The sequence below is a fragment of the Erpetoichthys calabaricus genome, chromosome 14, assembly GCF_900747795.2.
Source record: "Erpetoichthys calabaricus chromosome 14, fErpCal1.3, whole genome shotgun sequence".
NCBI classification, from domain to species: domain Eukaryota; kingdom Metazoa; phylum Chordata; class Cladistia; order Polypteriformes; family Polypteridae; genus Erpetoichthys; species Erpetoichthys calabaricus.
Genome location: NC_041407.2, coordinates 16,509,542 through 16,526,662, shown reverse-complemented (window position 1 = coordinate 16,526,662; position 17,121 = coordinate 16,509,542).

Below are 17,121 nucleotides of genomic sequence, written 5' to 3'. Positions count from 1 at the left end.
TTGAGAAACACAGTGTGAGGGATGATCCAGCAAACCAGCCGGTGTGGACCCCACTCCTATATCTGGTCAGGAGGTCTTGATAATAGAAGGTCAGGGAGGGGATAACAGTGTCTCATTTCCATGGAAGGACGTTACAGTGGCTACAGCAGAATGGGGTTGGACTTGCTTGGTCATCACAGTGGGTGACTGTGTGCTATGGGCAGAGCACCCAATTATACACTGGGTAGCAGCATCTCGTCTGGAGACCCATTATGGATGCCTGCAGGGCAACATGGGAGATGTGGTCCCATGGGTCTGTCCTGTCAGGTTCTGTGGGGAGCCACCAGGGAGAGCTTTCAAAAAGGACCATTGTACCTGGAAGTCCTTCCTGGATCCAATTACTTAAGCACCAGAAGTATTCTCAGGTCCACAGTTAAAAGTGAGCCCCCCACTCAACTCAGTGAGTCTGAGTCAGGACAGGAGTTGGACAAAATGGAGGAAAAAAGAAGGAGCGAAGAGAGGGGTTGTTGGTATTATCAGGCTGTAGTGTGATGAGTGAGAGCTGCAGAGGCACTGAAGGAAGGAAGCCTGTCAACGGTACATGTCGTTGTAACTAAAAATACTGGGTTTGAACCCGGGACTCTGTGTGTGTACTTGTGTCGGGTGTTTGGGGGCTCTGCAAGGCCCCCTAGTGGCCACAACTGTCTTACACAGACCTGGTGTGCAGACGCAGAGACTCAAAGATCGGTTTCTGCTACTCCAGACCCACACCAGACCCCCATTTGTGAACAACATCATGTCTGATCTCAAATGGAGTTGCACATGAGAAGTCTTCTCTTCCCATCCCAACCCAACAGACAGACACACTGAACACCGGGTAAAATCACCAGGAAGGTATTTAATTATTTTTCTTCTTGTAGTAGTGCCCAAAAGCACCTCCGCCACCATAAACAGGCAATACAATAAATTAACACAAATGTCTCCTCCACTCCTCCCAGCAAGCGAGCTGGAGCCGGAGAAGCTCTTTAAATAAATAAATACATAAATAGGTAGACAAATAAATAAATAAATAAACCTTAGTCTGAGCACATACTGGAGTTACAATAAAGCAAGAAAAATTCAAAAGAAATAAAAGTTCTGACTTGGCTGTTACAGTCACAGTGAGGCATTATGCAGACGTATTGCTCTTGGTATAAAGGAATTCGACAGTTAAAAATATAATATTATTAAGGACGACTTTTCAGTCTACAGGATTCTCGGCGTCTTGACCTCTGGCCCGTCAGGAATTCCCTTCTGGTTAAACTGCGCGTTGGAATGAACTCGACACACAGTGACACACACGGATGAACAATCGCTTCCTTGTCGCCATCTCGCGGCTATGAGGGGAAGTGAGCGCCATCGCGCGTCATGTCCGTTTGCAGGGTTACAAATAAACACTTGTTATTTACAGCAAGTAAAGCAAGAGTTTGACAGGACGGTGGGCGATAAAAATAGCCGCTTCGGAATGAATGCAGAACACAGAGAGAGAGAGAGAGAGGGGGGGGGGGGGGGGGGGGAGAGAGAGAGAGAGAGAGAGAGAGAGAGAGAGAGAGAGAGAGAGAGACCACAGACGTGCAAATCCTGACCGCAGCAACCTGACTCAATAAATATATAGAATTGTACTATGGAGCTGGGAAGATGCGCAAAACATACTTAATCTTTATTTAACTGCTGGATTTGTGATGAACTTGAAGACGTATCGATGACAGCTGATGTTTATAAATAAATAAATAAATAAAATGAAATGCACGACATTCTTCTGCTCTATCATGCCCCGTTACGCCGCGTGCTTCGTTCTTTTCATTTTACATGACATAACTCCATTAGTACACATTATACATGTCACGATGTATTATAATAAGCGAGTCACTACCGTGACTGTTAAAGTAATTTTAATGAAAAAGCACGAAAATGTCAGCTATTTAAAGAATAAACTCATTTAGTATGCTGTGATCAGAGCTGCATCCCGCTTTGTGCCCATGGGACATGCAACACTAAGCAGGTCGGAAAAGTGAGGCATCATTTACTTTTCATTAATCATGGTATGATTATGTGACAAGAAAACGTACCGTTATTATTATTATTATTATTATTATTATTATTATTATTATTATTATTATTATTATTATTATTATTATTATTATTATTATTATTATTATTATTATTATTATAGGCGGCACGGTGGCGCAGCGGGTAGCGCTGCTACCTCGCAGTTGGGGGACCTGGGTTCGCATCCCGGGTCCTCCCTGGGTGGAGTTTGTATGTTCTCCCTTTGTCTGCGTGGGTTTCCGGGCGCTCCGGTTTCCTTCCAAAGACATGGTGGATTGGCGACTCTAAATTGTGCTTGGTGTTTGTGAGTGTCCTGCGGTGGGTTGGCACCCTGCCTTGTGCCCTGGGATTGGCTCCAGCAGACCCCCGTGACCCTGTGTTCGGATTCAGCGGGTTGGAAGATGGATGGATTATTATTATTATTATTATTATATTATAGAATGTCTAAGTAAAGCTCTCAAATGACTTTCATTGTCATAAGAATCAGAGCTCTCTGAGAGTAAACGGGTCTCCAGTGTGAACCCTGCAGCACTGTACCATATGCAGCTGTTAGTTCTTCACTCCACCATACCTTAAAATGCATCCACCTTAGAAAAAATAAGTGTCTGTGGTGTGTGGGTTTGTTTGTGTGTGTCCTGCGGTGGGTTGGCACCCTGCCCGGGATTGGTTCCTGCCTTGTGCCCTGTGTTGGCTGGGATTGGCTCCAGCAGACCCCCGTGATCCTGTGTTCGGATTCAGCGGGTTGGAAAATGTACAGATGAAGTGTCTGTATATCTGTATCTCCTTCTGGTTGCTAGATCTCTGTCAGATGACGTGTCACAAATATTTGTAGTGATAAAATGAGTTGCATTTGTCATTCTGATAGATAGTGCATCATAAACACTAACAATGCTTTTACCAATCCCCTTCCAAATTGCATATAACAGACATATGCATTGCATTTGCTATTCCAACTGATAACACATCACAAAAATTTCTAGTGATCAAATGCATTGTATTTTTCATTCGGACAGATAGTGCATCACAAACAATACTGCCTTTGTGAATCCCCATACAGAGGCATAGGCATTGCATTTGCTATTCCAACAGATGGCACATCACAAATATGTGTAGCCATGCTTTTTATTACTACAAATAGTTGTGATGCACCATCTGTTGAAATGACAGATGCAATGCATTTTGTTACGAAATACATTTCAACAGAGGGTGCTCTACAGACGTTAATGCTAAGTCGATTATTTAGATTTCAACCCATCTTAGACGAGCCGCACAGCTAGTACATTCTGTTTCTTGACGGAGAGTTCCTTTCCTAGCAGTTCCACAAAATATATTTTTCACACAGGATGCTACAAAATGTACAAAACATGATATTCATCATAGTACAAAGTGAGATGTAACTCCCCATTCTCACCTGGAAACAAAAAGTACAAATAAAAATACAGTTTTTGATGGCACTAGACTGGGTTGTGTGGTTCCTCATCGACCCTCTGCTTGACAAAGAATCATTTCATTGTCTGAAAGGTCCTTTGCATGTCATGTGGGGCTTTGAAAAGGTGTGGGCAGAACAGAAATCTTTCATGTATTATAGACGACCTACGGGTTCAAGAAGATCTGAACTTGTAGCCCGTGTCATTCCTTCTTGTGGAACTTGTTAGAGATCTAAACAAATACGAGTTCTGTCATGGAACCTTCATATGAATGTTTTTTGGGGTGCTAAAGACAGATCCCCTATGGCATTGCCCTGAAGAACAACTCGGGCACCTTTAGTTTTAAAAGTGCAGGGTACTTGGCGTTGGTTTTTCTGTTAGAGTGATGTGAAGATTCTCTTTTTTCTTTTTTGTTCATCTTTCTCAGGCAAGCTTGGTGTTGTGATTGAAGACGAATGTTCAGAGGAGCATCCATTCATAATATAACAGTAATATAACGTGACCCAAAGCCTCTGCGGTGGGTTGGCACCCTGCCCAGGATTGGTTCCCTGCCTTGTGCCCTGTGTTGGCTGGGATTGGCTCCAGCAGACCCCCGTGACCCTGTGTTCGGATTCAGCGGGTTGGAAAATGGATGGATTTGGTTCTAGTTATCAGCTCTGCTTCCTTAAAGTGGAACACCAAGGAGGCGGGGCCACCTTATGATGTGGCTGGTGGGCGTGGCTCCAGCTGTATGAAAGAAGACGCTTCAGTTGGTCAGTTGGAATGCCTCCGCGCTGTTTCATCATCGGGCGGCACGGTGGCGCAGTGGGTAGCGCTGCTGCCTCGCAGTTGGGAGACCTGGGGACCTGGGTTTGTATGTTCTCCCCGTGTCTATGTGGGTTTCCTCCGGGCGCTCCGGTTTCCTCCCACAGTCATGCAGGTTAGATGGATTGGCGATTCTAAATTGGCCCTAGTGTGTGCTTGGTGTGTTGGTGTGTTTGTGTGTGTCCAACGGTGGGTTGGCACCCTGCCCGGGATTGGTTCCTGCCTTGTGCCCTGTGTTGGCTGGGATTGGCTCCAGCAGACCCCCGTGACCCTGTGTTCGGATTCAGCGGGTTGGAAAATGGATGGATGGATGGACCCAAAGCCTACCACCTTGCTCCCAGTCTCGCACTGAATGGGGACACAAACTTTTGAAAGAGTGCTGACCAAGAAATAAAATGCTAACTTAAAAACTGAACTGACATCTTGTGGGAAACGTGAAACAGAAACCAAAGGGATGACAGATGAAACGTCAGGGTGCCAACCAGGCAATGCCATTTAATCACACACACCACAAAAAAAAAAACTAATTAAAAAGGGCACTCAGGGCACACTGACTTTCCAAAGCCCACCATTTCACCTCCTTCTGGGGGACTGCAGGTGTTTATGACATGCTGGGCGGAAAGGGGCGGGGCTATCGCTGGGCGAAAGGGGCGGGGCTATCGCTGGGTGGTGTGGGCGGGGCTAAGCTTTGTCCTGGGCCGTCTCCTCAGAACTGCCATGAAGTGAATAGAAACACTCAGTGCCAGTCCCCCGCTGTCGGCCTCAGGTGGTATCACTTACCTCCTCAGAGCCTAGATGGCGGTCTCGGGGGCACGCCTGCGGGACAATCTCTACTAAAGATTTCACATTACAATCTGAGGATTTTGCACCCTTTCTTTTTCCCAGAATATGTGTTATTTCACATTGATAGAAGTATTTTATTCTGAAATCTGGGCCATCTTTTTGAAACGGAGAGAGAGAAGATGTTGTGAAAGAATTTGGCTGCCAGTGCCCTTGAATTAAAATAACAGATGAACGGCCGAATGTCTGTTCTTACCAACCATGGATTAACTTTGTGACCCTAAGAAAACCCTCTGTTCATCTGTATTTTATTTACAGTATGTGTGTATTGTGTATGTTGTGTGTGTGTGTTTAGTACGGCAATGTCGATAACTCATGTCATTTGACTTTGTTTGTCTACCAGTGTCATGTCTGCTCAGTTCCGGTGGTCTGTTCTGTCTGTCCCAGTCTAATTTATGTGTGTGCCGTGGTGGGCTGGCTGTACTTCAAATATGTCTCCTGGTGTGTGCGACTAGGGGTCATTGGCTGGACTGAGGTAAGCAATACCACCCCAGAACATGTGGGGGCGCCCTCACTATCACTAATGGCTCTCATCCAGTGAGGGCACCCAACCAACAGTATGCTCCACCCCATCTGGCTGGGACACCCTGACTCTTGAAGGTGGCGTGTCATTCATGACCAGGAGTCTATAATGAAGGAGCTCACTTATGAGATCCGAGCATGAAAGATGACAGCAGAGAAGTCAATGTGAGCTGATTTGGTGGTCGGCGTCTTTTTGGTTTTTCGTTTTGAATAATTAAACGGTGCTACAAGTTGGAACCCCAAAGACTCTTGCTGCTTCACTCTAGACCCCTGTCGTCTTGATGTCTAATGCTTGCCATCTGATTGTGCCCTCCTGATGGGACCCCTTGGGTTGCCTCTAACGTCGGAATCCTTAAGAATTTTTTTTGTGGTTTCTCATCTTGCATGGTTGGCATAAACCCTTCTGTCTCACCAAAGAGACCACCCCGGCTTAGGCAGCTATTTGACGCAACGGATCAACTTCATGAGGTGGTCTGCCATGCCGTGTTATCAGGGTCCACGTTTGAGTTTTAAGTCGTGTGGTTGTTTTGTTCTTTGGGATGTTGTCCTTCTTAAAAATAAAGATACCAGAGTGATTCCTCCGAGCAAAGCCACAGGGAAACCATTTTTGGGTCTGCAAAAGACTCATCCATGTGAAGGTTCCAGAAAGGACCCTTGATTTATTTAGATCTGTAACAGGCTCCATACGCTAAATAACAATGAATAGATGAGGAGGGCTGGCGTCACGAACAGCACCCGACCATAAAACCCGCACTGACCCATCAAAAGTGGGAAAAGATGAAGAGGAAGAAGAAAAAGAAGAAGATGGTAGCAGATTTGAGAAATACCAGGGGATCCTGACTTTAAAAGGACTCTCGCTGCGATCTGTTAGTGTCCTTCTAGGTAGCCTTTCATACATTAAAGATTTCAGGGTCCTTCTACACACGAGGATGTTTCTCAAAGCACAAAGAACAAACTTCATAGGCAAAGAACCCTTCCCAGAATGCAATGGTGCTTGGTCAAGCCATGGAGCTATGAAAAACCACACAACCCAGTAAAGAAATAGAAAGTGTCATTAAAGGACCAGTATGTTTGGTTCTGTATGCTAAATTGAATAAAGCAGTGCGGGTCGAATCCCATTTGGAGCCCTAATTGGGTAGGAGGGGTATCCATAGCAAGTAGTCAGTATTAGACCTTGGCGGTTATTGAGGGGTCCCACCCGTTACCTTTCATATACTGTACAGTGGCCCCCGGGTGATGTTGTGCAAACACAATAACTATCCATCCATCCATCCATTCATTATCCAACCCGCTGAATCCGAACACAAGGTCACGGGGGTCTGCTGGAGCCAATCCCAGCCAACACAGGGCACAAGGCAGGAGCCAATCCCGGGCAGGGTGCCAACCCACCGCAGGACACACACAAACACACCAAGCACACACTAGGGCCAATTTAGAATCGCCAATCCACCTAACCTGCATGTCTTTGGACTGTGGGAGGAAACCAGAGCGCCCGGAGGAAACCCACGCAGACACGGGGAGAACATGCAAACTCCACGCAGGGCGGACCCGGGAAGCAAACCCAGGTCCCCAGGTCTCCCAACTGCAAGGCAGCAGCGCTACCCACTGCGCCACCGTGCCGCCCAACACAATAACTAGACTTTGACAAACGGGGTTTGGCTGGTCCCCCCGTTGGCACTCCTCTGTGTACATAATGAGCATGCACCACTGGAGCCAGTACTCAGTATTATTTTCTGATGACCGTGGTGGGGGGATACCCCTTGAGAACATATCCAGAACATATACAGCACCCCACTACTGATGACATGCAAACACCACTTCGACACATGGGGTTTGTCTGGTTCCCCTCCATGCCATAATTAGTACTCCTATGTGCACATAATAAGGACTTTATAGACCACGCATCTCTTGGTTTTCCGGTGCAGGAGACCTTTATTTTTCATATATGGTACCCAACTATGTGAATTTCCCATTGGGATTAATAAAGTATCTATCTATCTATCTATCTATCTATCTATCTATCTATCTATCTATCTATCTATCTATCTATCTATCTATCTTATCTTGCCTACTACACTAAAATTAAAGTCTATCTATCTATCTATCTATCTATCTATCTATCTATCTATCTATCTTATCTTGCCTACTACACTAAAATTAAAGTCTATCTATCTATCTATCTATCTATCTATCTATCTATCTATCTATCTATCTATCTATCTATCTATCTATCTATCTATCTATCTCCTGGGATTAATAAAGTATCTATCTATCTATCTATCTATCTATCTATCTATCTATCTATCTATCTATCTAGACTTCAAGTACAGGGGCTGGATGGCCCCCCTTGATGAACGCGCTTCATTTACATAATTGGCGCCGCTCTGTGCACATGACTTTACGGAGCGCGCGTCACTTGGTGTCCAGAGCTAGCGACGGTATAACCTTTCATTTACAGCGCCCATCGGGTGACGGCGTCAAACCAGACTTCAATGAACGGGATTTGGCCGGCCACCCTCGATATCCAGAGCGAAAGACCCTCCGTTTTCATATAGTTGACACCCCTCTATGACTTTACGGAGCGCCAGTTCTGTCCAGAGCTGAACTTCGGCAGACATGCAGTCGGGTTGGTTGGTGTGGTCCCCCTCGGTGTCCGGAGCTCGCGACTGTAACTTTTCATATACAGCGCCCCACGGGCGAAGACGCGCAGACACCATGACTAGACTTCAATGAACCGGGTTTAGGTGGTCCGCTCGCGCCCCTGCGTTTGCATAATCGCCATTCCTCTGTGAACATTACTAGAACTGGAAGCAGCGCGCGCCACTTGCTATCCAGCGCGCGTGCCCGTTAATTTTTGGATTGGCCATTCCAGGCTGTAATCAACCATTTCGTGCCGCCCCCGGGCAAGATAATACACTGTTCGGCTACTAATTAAAAAAAAAAACAATGAACAATCCAGTGTGGACTGCAAAGGTAAAATCCTTTCTGATGCTCGCACTCCTAACCTTCCCGGATAGCTGCGGGTCAATCCGCTTTTCGCCAGCATTGTGTAATTAACAAGTGAGGCTGTGTTGGAGCGCTAAAATAGCGCCAGTTGCCGAGGGGAATCTCATTAGAGCGGAAGCATTTTAAACGTCACATTGTCTGCCGGCTTTGGTTTTCTGCATTATTGCGTTTTCTTTATAACGCGGCAGAGAAATCAACACATGGGTGACACGTTGATGGCCGTATCCTTGCCAAATTATCGATAATAAAAAGTCCTTATAGCAAAAAGAACGTGACATCCGTAATAACAAACGGGAGACGCGGCGTTACTCATCTCACAATCTGGATAAGATGGAACGGCAAGCAGTGTTTGTCGTGACTAATCCGAAAGCAAAATCATAAATAATAAATAAACTGTGTGTATATGTGTGTGTAGTCGGCAGGACATTCAGGGAGAGTGGCGCAGTAGTAGCGCCGCTGCCTCACAGTTAGGCGACCCGGGTTCGCTTCCCAGCCCCTCCCTGCGTGGAGTTTGCATGTTCTCCCCGTGTGCTCCGGTTTCCTCCCACAGTCCAAAGATATGCCGGTTAGGTGAATTGGCGATTCCAAATTGGCCCGTTTGTGTGTGTCCTGCCCGGGATTGGTTCCTGCCCTGTGGTGGCTGGGATTGGATCCAGCAGACCCCCGTGACCCTGTGTTCGGATTCAGCGGGTTGGGAAATGGATGGATGGATGGGTTGGAAAATGGATGGATTTGAAATGTTTCAGCATCGATTCCGTGCGAACGTCATCCAACGTCTAAATAAAAGCGAATTTTTACGTATTACTTCAAGAAAAGTAACAAATTTTGTATAATGATGTTAGTGGTCGCCCTAATAGTGCAAACGTGTATGTGTTGTATATCAATTGCTTGCATGTGCGCACACTTTAAAAAATAACGGTTCTGTAATGGCACTTTACTGGTTCGTGTGGTTCCATTGCTTGACAAAGAATAATTTAATTCTAGGAAGGGTTCTCTTTGCATCCGAATTCTATGCATATGAACATATGGACAAAACGATATTTTAATTTATAGTAAGGCTACCTGTAAACTAACCGATGGAGAAACCCCGATTTAGTGTGGTTGCGCTTTTTAAAAGCAGCTTACGACTGTGTCCTGTCTCCATTCCGAGGGCGCCGGGACAGTCACCGGTGTGACGTGAAATGTTTTATTCAGGACTAAGCATTTCACGTAGTGGCATTGTATTATGAAATGATATAAATTACATTAATGGACAGCACTTTTAACATTGGAGTAGTTGCCGTAGTATAACTTAACTTAATGCTCGTCTTCTCCAGGTTCACGCGGGCATAGAAACATGACAAGGACAGGCCGGACCCTATAAACTTGAGAAGAAGTGATCATAAATTCATTTTAAAAAGCAGTCTTTTCAGGTCCTCCAACTTACATGGAAAACTTGGGGTTGGTGGCACGATTGCACTCTAGCCACTGTAAAAACGCTGCATTCGGGTCCCAATCCACGTGGTTCGCCGTGTGGTGGGTGCGACGACGCGCTATCTGCGCATGCTCCCAACCTCTCTCTCCCTCTCTCTCTCTCTCTCTACCGAAGGTACAAATAAAGTGAGCAGACGCTTAAAGACCTTGGCGCTTTACTGGCCCGTGTGGTTCCTCATATAGCGCTCTTGCTTTAAAAACAACCGTTTTATTCTGGGCGCGAGTCTTTGCATTTGAATTTGGCTCTTTGGGGTTTGAAAAAGTGGGCAAAGCAGAAATGATCATAAAAAGTGAGGTATAACTCGATAATTAAAATTAGTCGTGACATCCCCGTCCAGGATTTGGTCGTGCCTGCGATTCAATGTCTCGCTTCCCTAATCCTAGATTCAGTTAATGGATGATGATGAATTCTCAGTTCAGGGTCAAGTGTTGCAGGTGCCTATTTGGAACTCAAATGGCCTCAAATGGACGGATGAAAAATCAGAGCCGCGCTTTAATATGTCCGCCTATTGGCAATGAAGGAGGAAATGAAGGATGAAGCCCCCCTTCACTTTCTTTTGCACTCCTCACATAATTTGACACCAATGAGATGGATTATAACATCACATAACAGAACATTCTGGAACTTGATGACATTGTGAAACTCCAGACAGCAGACTGTCCAAGGCACACTTTTATAAATAACGGCTCTAAATGAGAGCTTTACCGGGTTGAGTTGTTTGTCACTGAACCCTTGCTTCACTTGCCATTTTATTCTGAGAAGATTTCTGGTTCGTTGGGCTTTGGAGAAGGCCCCTAATATGTGGACACAACATAAATCTTTAATGAAAAGTATGCAGAGATCAAGAAGACCTGAAACTTAATCAGAGGCACTGTTAAAAGAGTCCTTTAATATTCAGGGACCCACAAATGTGCCACCATCATGATTAAATATAGAACTTGTTACAGATCATAATACATAAGGTTCTTTCTGGAACCTTAATATGAATGGTTTTAACCACAGATCCCCTATTGCATCGCCCTGAAGAACCACTTTGGCACCTTTACTTTAAAAGTGCAGGGCGCTGGATTTTATTCTCCAGCTTTTCTTGTTCATCTTTCTCGATGCTAGCAGATCAAGAAGACCTGAACTTAAAGCCCTTGCAAATGAATGCAGTAAGAAACCATTTTACAATTAAGAACCCATTTTAAAAAACGCAAATCTCTTCTTTTATGGCTATTTTTTGGAAACCTGTTAAGGATCTAAACAAATAAAGCTCCGGTCTGAAACCTTCTTGTAGAAAAGGACCAAAAATGGTTCCCCTGTGGCGTCTATCTGAGGAATCATTTGGGATTTTTATTTTTAATTATGGGGGGGACCGAATGTTACGAGGCAGCTCGGCTACCAGATTCTCCATTTTAGAGTATAATAATAATAATAATAATAATAATAATAATAATAATAATAATAATAATAAACTGACCTCCCATCCTGTGTTGGTTTTCCACTAGCTAGCACGACCTTGGACACTAGAAGTGAATTGATGAAATAACATTATTAATAACTGGATTTAAAAATTTGACAGCAATGTTCGTTAACTTAATTGCCGACTTTAAACTCAGGCAGTACGAGCGGCTGTAGATGTACATGTATTTGTGCTCACATAGTTCCTGCTTTGCTCCCGATTCTGCTCGGATAGGCGCCGCTTCATTTTTTTTTGGGTTAAGCAGGCTGAATAATGATGAATAACAACATACCGCGTTTACTTAGAAAGAAAGAAAGAAAGAAAGAAAGAAAGAAAGAAAGAAAGAAAGAAAGAAAGAAAGAAAGAAAGAAAAGCACCTGATCATACAATTTTCTTTGAGCTCCCGAAGCAACAGGGTCCGCTGTTACAGGTACTTTTAGAATGTGCAGATTGAACTCCATCTGTTTACCGCCGAAACTTTATTTACACATTTTAACCCTGGAAGTGATGTTGACAGGCCTGTTGTTTAGTCCACGTGTGTCTGTTTGTTAACCGAACGCACTCCGCTTTGAATGTGAGCCCTGGGGTGGAAAATAACAGCAAGCTGACGTGAGCAGCTTGGGAGAATCAATGCCAGAATCGTACGCCCTACCTCGGTGCGAAACGAGACCCTCATCATACTCAGCTCTTAAAGATAAAGGTGCACACCAAAGAAGTCCTTCAGCGCGGATTCCACAGAATAAACATCATCCACATGAAGGATCCGAAACCTTTATATATTTAGGTCGGTAGCAGACTCCCTATCAGATTTTTGAACCACCAGTGGGTTCCTAATTTTAAACTTGCTATACATAAAGTAACAGGGCTCCGTTTCCTGATCTGTTTGTGTCCTGCAATGTAGCCAACAGACATTTGTCCATATATCAGGGAACTTTTAAAAGCCATAAGAGACAAATTCCATATGCAAAGAACCCTTCACGGAATGAAACGCCTCTTTGTCAGACAATTCAGTAAAATACCATTGAAGACTCGTTAATGTAAAGAGTACTGCAAGTGCGGTAGACCTTTACTGGGCGGAGTGGTGGCTCTGAGGGCTAAGGATCTGCGCTGGTATCCCGAAGGTTGCCGGTTCGAATCCCCGTCACTGCCAAAAGAGATCCTACTCTGCTGGGCCCTTGAGCAAGGCCCTTAACCTGTAATTGCTCCAGGGGGCGCTGTACAATGGCTGACCCTGCGCTCTGACCCCAAGGGGTATGTGAAAAACTAACAAATACTGTTGTAAGTCGCTCTGGATAAGAGCGTCTGCTAAATGATGTAAATGTACTGACAGACGGCAAAGCAGGAACTTTGACTGTGTCCAGTGGAGTGTTTCAAGTTTTCATCTGTCAATATGGTAAAATAAGAGGCATGTCCTTATTTATCTTCAAATAGACTCACTGTGGACTCCTTTATACTAACAGCAATACGTCTGCATAACTCCTCACAGGGACTGGGACTGGGACTGGGACGGCCAAGGCAAACGTTTTCTTTCTTTTCACATTTGAATCGGTTATCCAGTGTGTGTCGGTGCAACTGTGAAAAAGTTTAGGTATCTATCTATCTATCTATCTATCTATCTATCTATCTATCTATCTATCTATCTATCTATCTATCATATAGTGCCTTTCACATCTATCTATCTATCTATTATATAGTGCCTTTCACATCTATCTATCTATCTATCTATCTATCTATCTATCTATCTATCTATCTATCTATCTATCTATTATATAGTGCCTTTCACGTCTATCTATCTATCTATCTATCTATCTAGTATATAGTGCCTTTCACATCTATCTATCTATCTATCTATCTATCTATCTATCTATCTATCTATCTATTATATAGTGCCTTTCACATCTATCTATCTATCTATCTACTTCTATCTATCTATCTACTCTACTCTATCTATCTATCTATCTATCTAATATATAGTTGCCTTTCACATCTATCTATCTATCTATCTATCTATCTATCTATCTATCTATCTATCTATCTATCTATCTATCTATCTATCTATCTATCTATCGTGCCTTTCACATCTATTTATCTATCTTATAGTGCCTTTCACATCTATCTATCTATCTATCTATCTATCTATCTATTCTATCTATCTATCTATCTATCTATCTATCTAGTATATAGTGCCTTTCACATCTATCTATCTATCTATCTATCTATCTATTATCTATCTATCTATCTATCTATCTATCTATCTATCTATCTATCTATCTATCGTGCCTTTCACATCTATTTTCTATCTTATTAGTGCCTTTCACATCTATCTATCTATCTATCTATCTATCTATCTATCTATCTATCTATCTATCTATCTATCTATCTATCTATCTATCATTTACATTTCAAACTAATTTCTACCGTTGAGTACGTTAGGTTGACTCAGTTCTGCAAAAGCCAGAGTCCTTCAGCTGAATAAATTTACGTCCAAATAAACGGATAAAATGAATGCCTTTCCGTTTGATATAGCGCCTTTCCTTTTAATGTGCTCTAACACCCTGCTTTACAAAAGAAAAACGGCAGTGAGGTTAGCAGCTCGCTCATTATGCAACAATGACTGAACAGAAGATTTTAACATTTTAAACAAATGTCGCTAAAGCAGTAAGGGCGTTTTACTCTCAAACCTCGCAGTTAACAGGAAGACGTTTACATTGAGCCCTATAACACCAGACATTGGGTTTGTTCAAATGAACTAATCACAGAGCTGCTTTCATACAGTACAATTTACTGTACTGTACAATATTCATAGGTCTGAATTCCAACTTGATTATTTGGATGGTTACCCATCAGGTAACGCTTGTAGTTGGTTGGCGGCACAGCCAACACACACACAGTCATCTGTTTTCCAGACCTCCGGAGCCATTTTCGAGGGGAGGTTGGAGCCTATCCCAACAAGCATAGGTCGCAAGGCATATATATCAAAACAAAGAGCATTTTAATGCTGACACTTCCTAGTTGAACACGCTCTAGCAGGATCCCCGACCGCTCGATTTTCTGCTGGAGTTCCGATGAAGTGTCACGTGCACGAGTTCTTACTTGCGAGTCCCTCATGCAGCCTGCCGCCTTTCTCCCGTGTCATCGAGTCGCTTTACAAACTCGGACCTTAATCTGAAGTCTTTGAATTCCCTTTCTACAAAAGTGAATTGTTAAATTGTGACGAAGAAGGTAATACCATTTGATTTTTGTTTTATTATATTCATGCTGATTCTAATTTTAGTTATCGAAAGAATACTAGTTACCTTGTAACTCAATGATATAAACTGAAAGAGCGACAAGCTGTATTTTTCCAAAAGTATGTACATAGCGTTGGCACAGTGTTATTTAAACAATATGTGAATAAGAGATAAAAACAGAACAAACGTCAAAGTAAATTGTTTTGGCGCTTTCGAGATGAACGGAACAGTAAACTTCGCAGCTCAAATCTTTCAACTTTGTGCTATCATCTTTTATGCAAACTGACGACAGTCACGCGTAAAACTGATTAGATGACCATTGAGAAAGTTTTCAAGTGAATTGCACAGGGCTGAGCGGAGTATTGCAAGTGTTTCATAAACCCTGCTCGAGAGCTCAATTGATTTAGTATCTAACAAAGACGAATTGTCAGAAAGCCATCACAATGGAATATAATTCCAATACAATCTGCATGGAGATAAATAAAACACAAGAGATATATTAACAGACTATATGGAGAGCACAATATGTCAGGCAAGTGAAATTTAAATTATAAAGGGAGGAAAGCTGTGGTGTGCCATTGTCGGTTTCGCTAATTTATATTAAATCCATCGGGATCTTAATACTGGAACTTCACTGGAGGAAATGAGAAGTGAGTCTTCTATAAATAAACAAACGAATCAATCATTCAATATGCAGATGTTTGTAGACCAGAATTATGATAATTTAAATCATATATTTTAGGAAGACAAATCAAGCATGTATTAATTCCAAAGTAATTTGAATTGAATTGATTAAAACGTGTTGTTCTGTTTTTCATTAAAAAATCCATCCGTCCCTTTCTAAACCCGCCTATCCTGAGCAGAGTCGCGGGGAAGCTCGAGCCTATCTCAGCAAGCATGTGGCTCAAAGCAGGAGCAATCCCAAAAAAATATATATAATTCATAATTAAAACTAAACCATTTTAAGAAAGAAAAATACGATATAGGTGTATTGTTGCGTTTGGGGGGTTCGAAATGTTTCTGGAGTACCAGTCGTTCACGCGGGTGTAGTTAATCGCAGGACACCCTTCAGCTCATATCCACACTCACACATATGGGACCAGTAAAGAGCTGACAGTCAGCGTAACATGCGCTTTTTTTGGGATGTAGCAGGAAAAAGGGAGAACATGTAGAATAAAAGCCACACGGGCACGGAGTGAATAAAAATACAGATATGGATTTTGCAGTAAATCGATAAAAGTCATCAAAGAAGATGGCACAACACCAAAATTGTCCCTAAAATCGATCTAGCTGCACTTATATATTATTGGCATTTGTGTTAATCACCTGACTTCAAGTGTCATCTTTCGAAAAAATGTAAAGAAAATGGAATCAATATGTTAGCCCCGGGAATTAGGCGTGAGATGGGCGTGGTGTTCTGACGAAAACGAAGGGGCGTGGCTTTTGGGGATACTGGACTCAAGGAATGTTGGACTGTAAAGACACATCGTTTTTTTTACCTTCTCTGACTAGTTTTCGACACCTAGATGCAGGCAACCATTGCATGGTGATTTGTGTCTCTCATCGTGGTGTGAAATTAACGATCGGTTTCTGAATTAAAAAAAGATGCTTTGAATCTATCAGTATGGTAGTACGCAATATTAAAATAATTAAGCTCTGTTGGGATATTATAGTTGGTAATTAAATGTGATTTCAAGCACATTATAAGGAAGGTTGTATGTTTCCTTGACTTTTTCATTAACTAATTATTATTTTAGCAATCCATTTTATTTTGTTATAGTCCAGTCAGGCTCGATTGCCTCCTTTGTTGGTTTCTTCCTCAACCAAGTGCATGCCAATGGCGTAACAATGACACGCTATGATTTGGAGGCGAAGCAATTGATGTCCATTGACCACTGTGCAGAAGTATATCGAAAGTAGCTGCGCTCTCCGTCCGAATGTTTCATTCGGCAATAAGGAGAGGTGATTCGTGAGCTTTCATCACGAGATCGTAGGTCGATGCTGTAATGTGGTCGCTAGGACGCGATATGCACGTGCATTATAGATATAGAAGCACAGCAAAAAGCACGGCACCTCGCTGACTTGTCTTCATATTCCGCATTTAACATTTACAGAATTCACTGATATTAAAAAGCCTGTATTCACAAGTCGTGCATGTATAATCAGTAAGAATGATTGATCAGGCTCCACAGAATCATATTAGTGCACGAGCTTGACAGGAAAACAGCGGGTCATTGTTTAAACCTTACGGCAGACGGTGTGTGGCGGGGTTTTGTTTCGCGCTCTTTCTTGTGCTCCACTGAGACT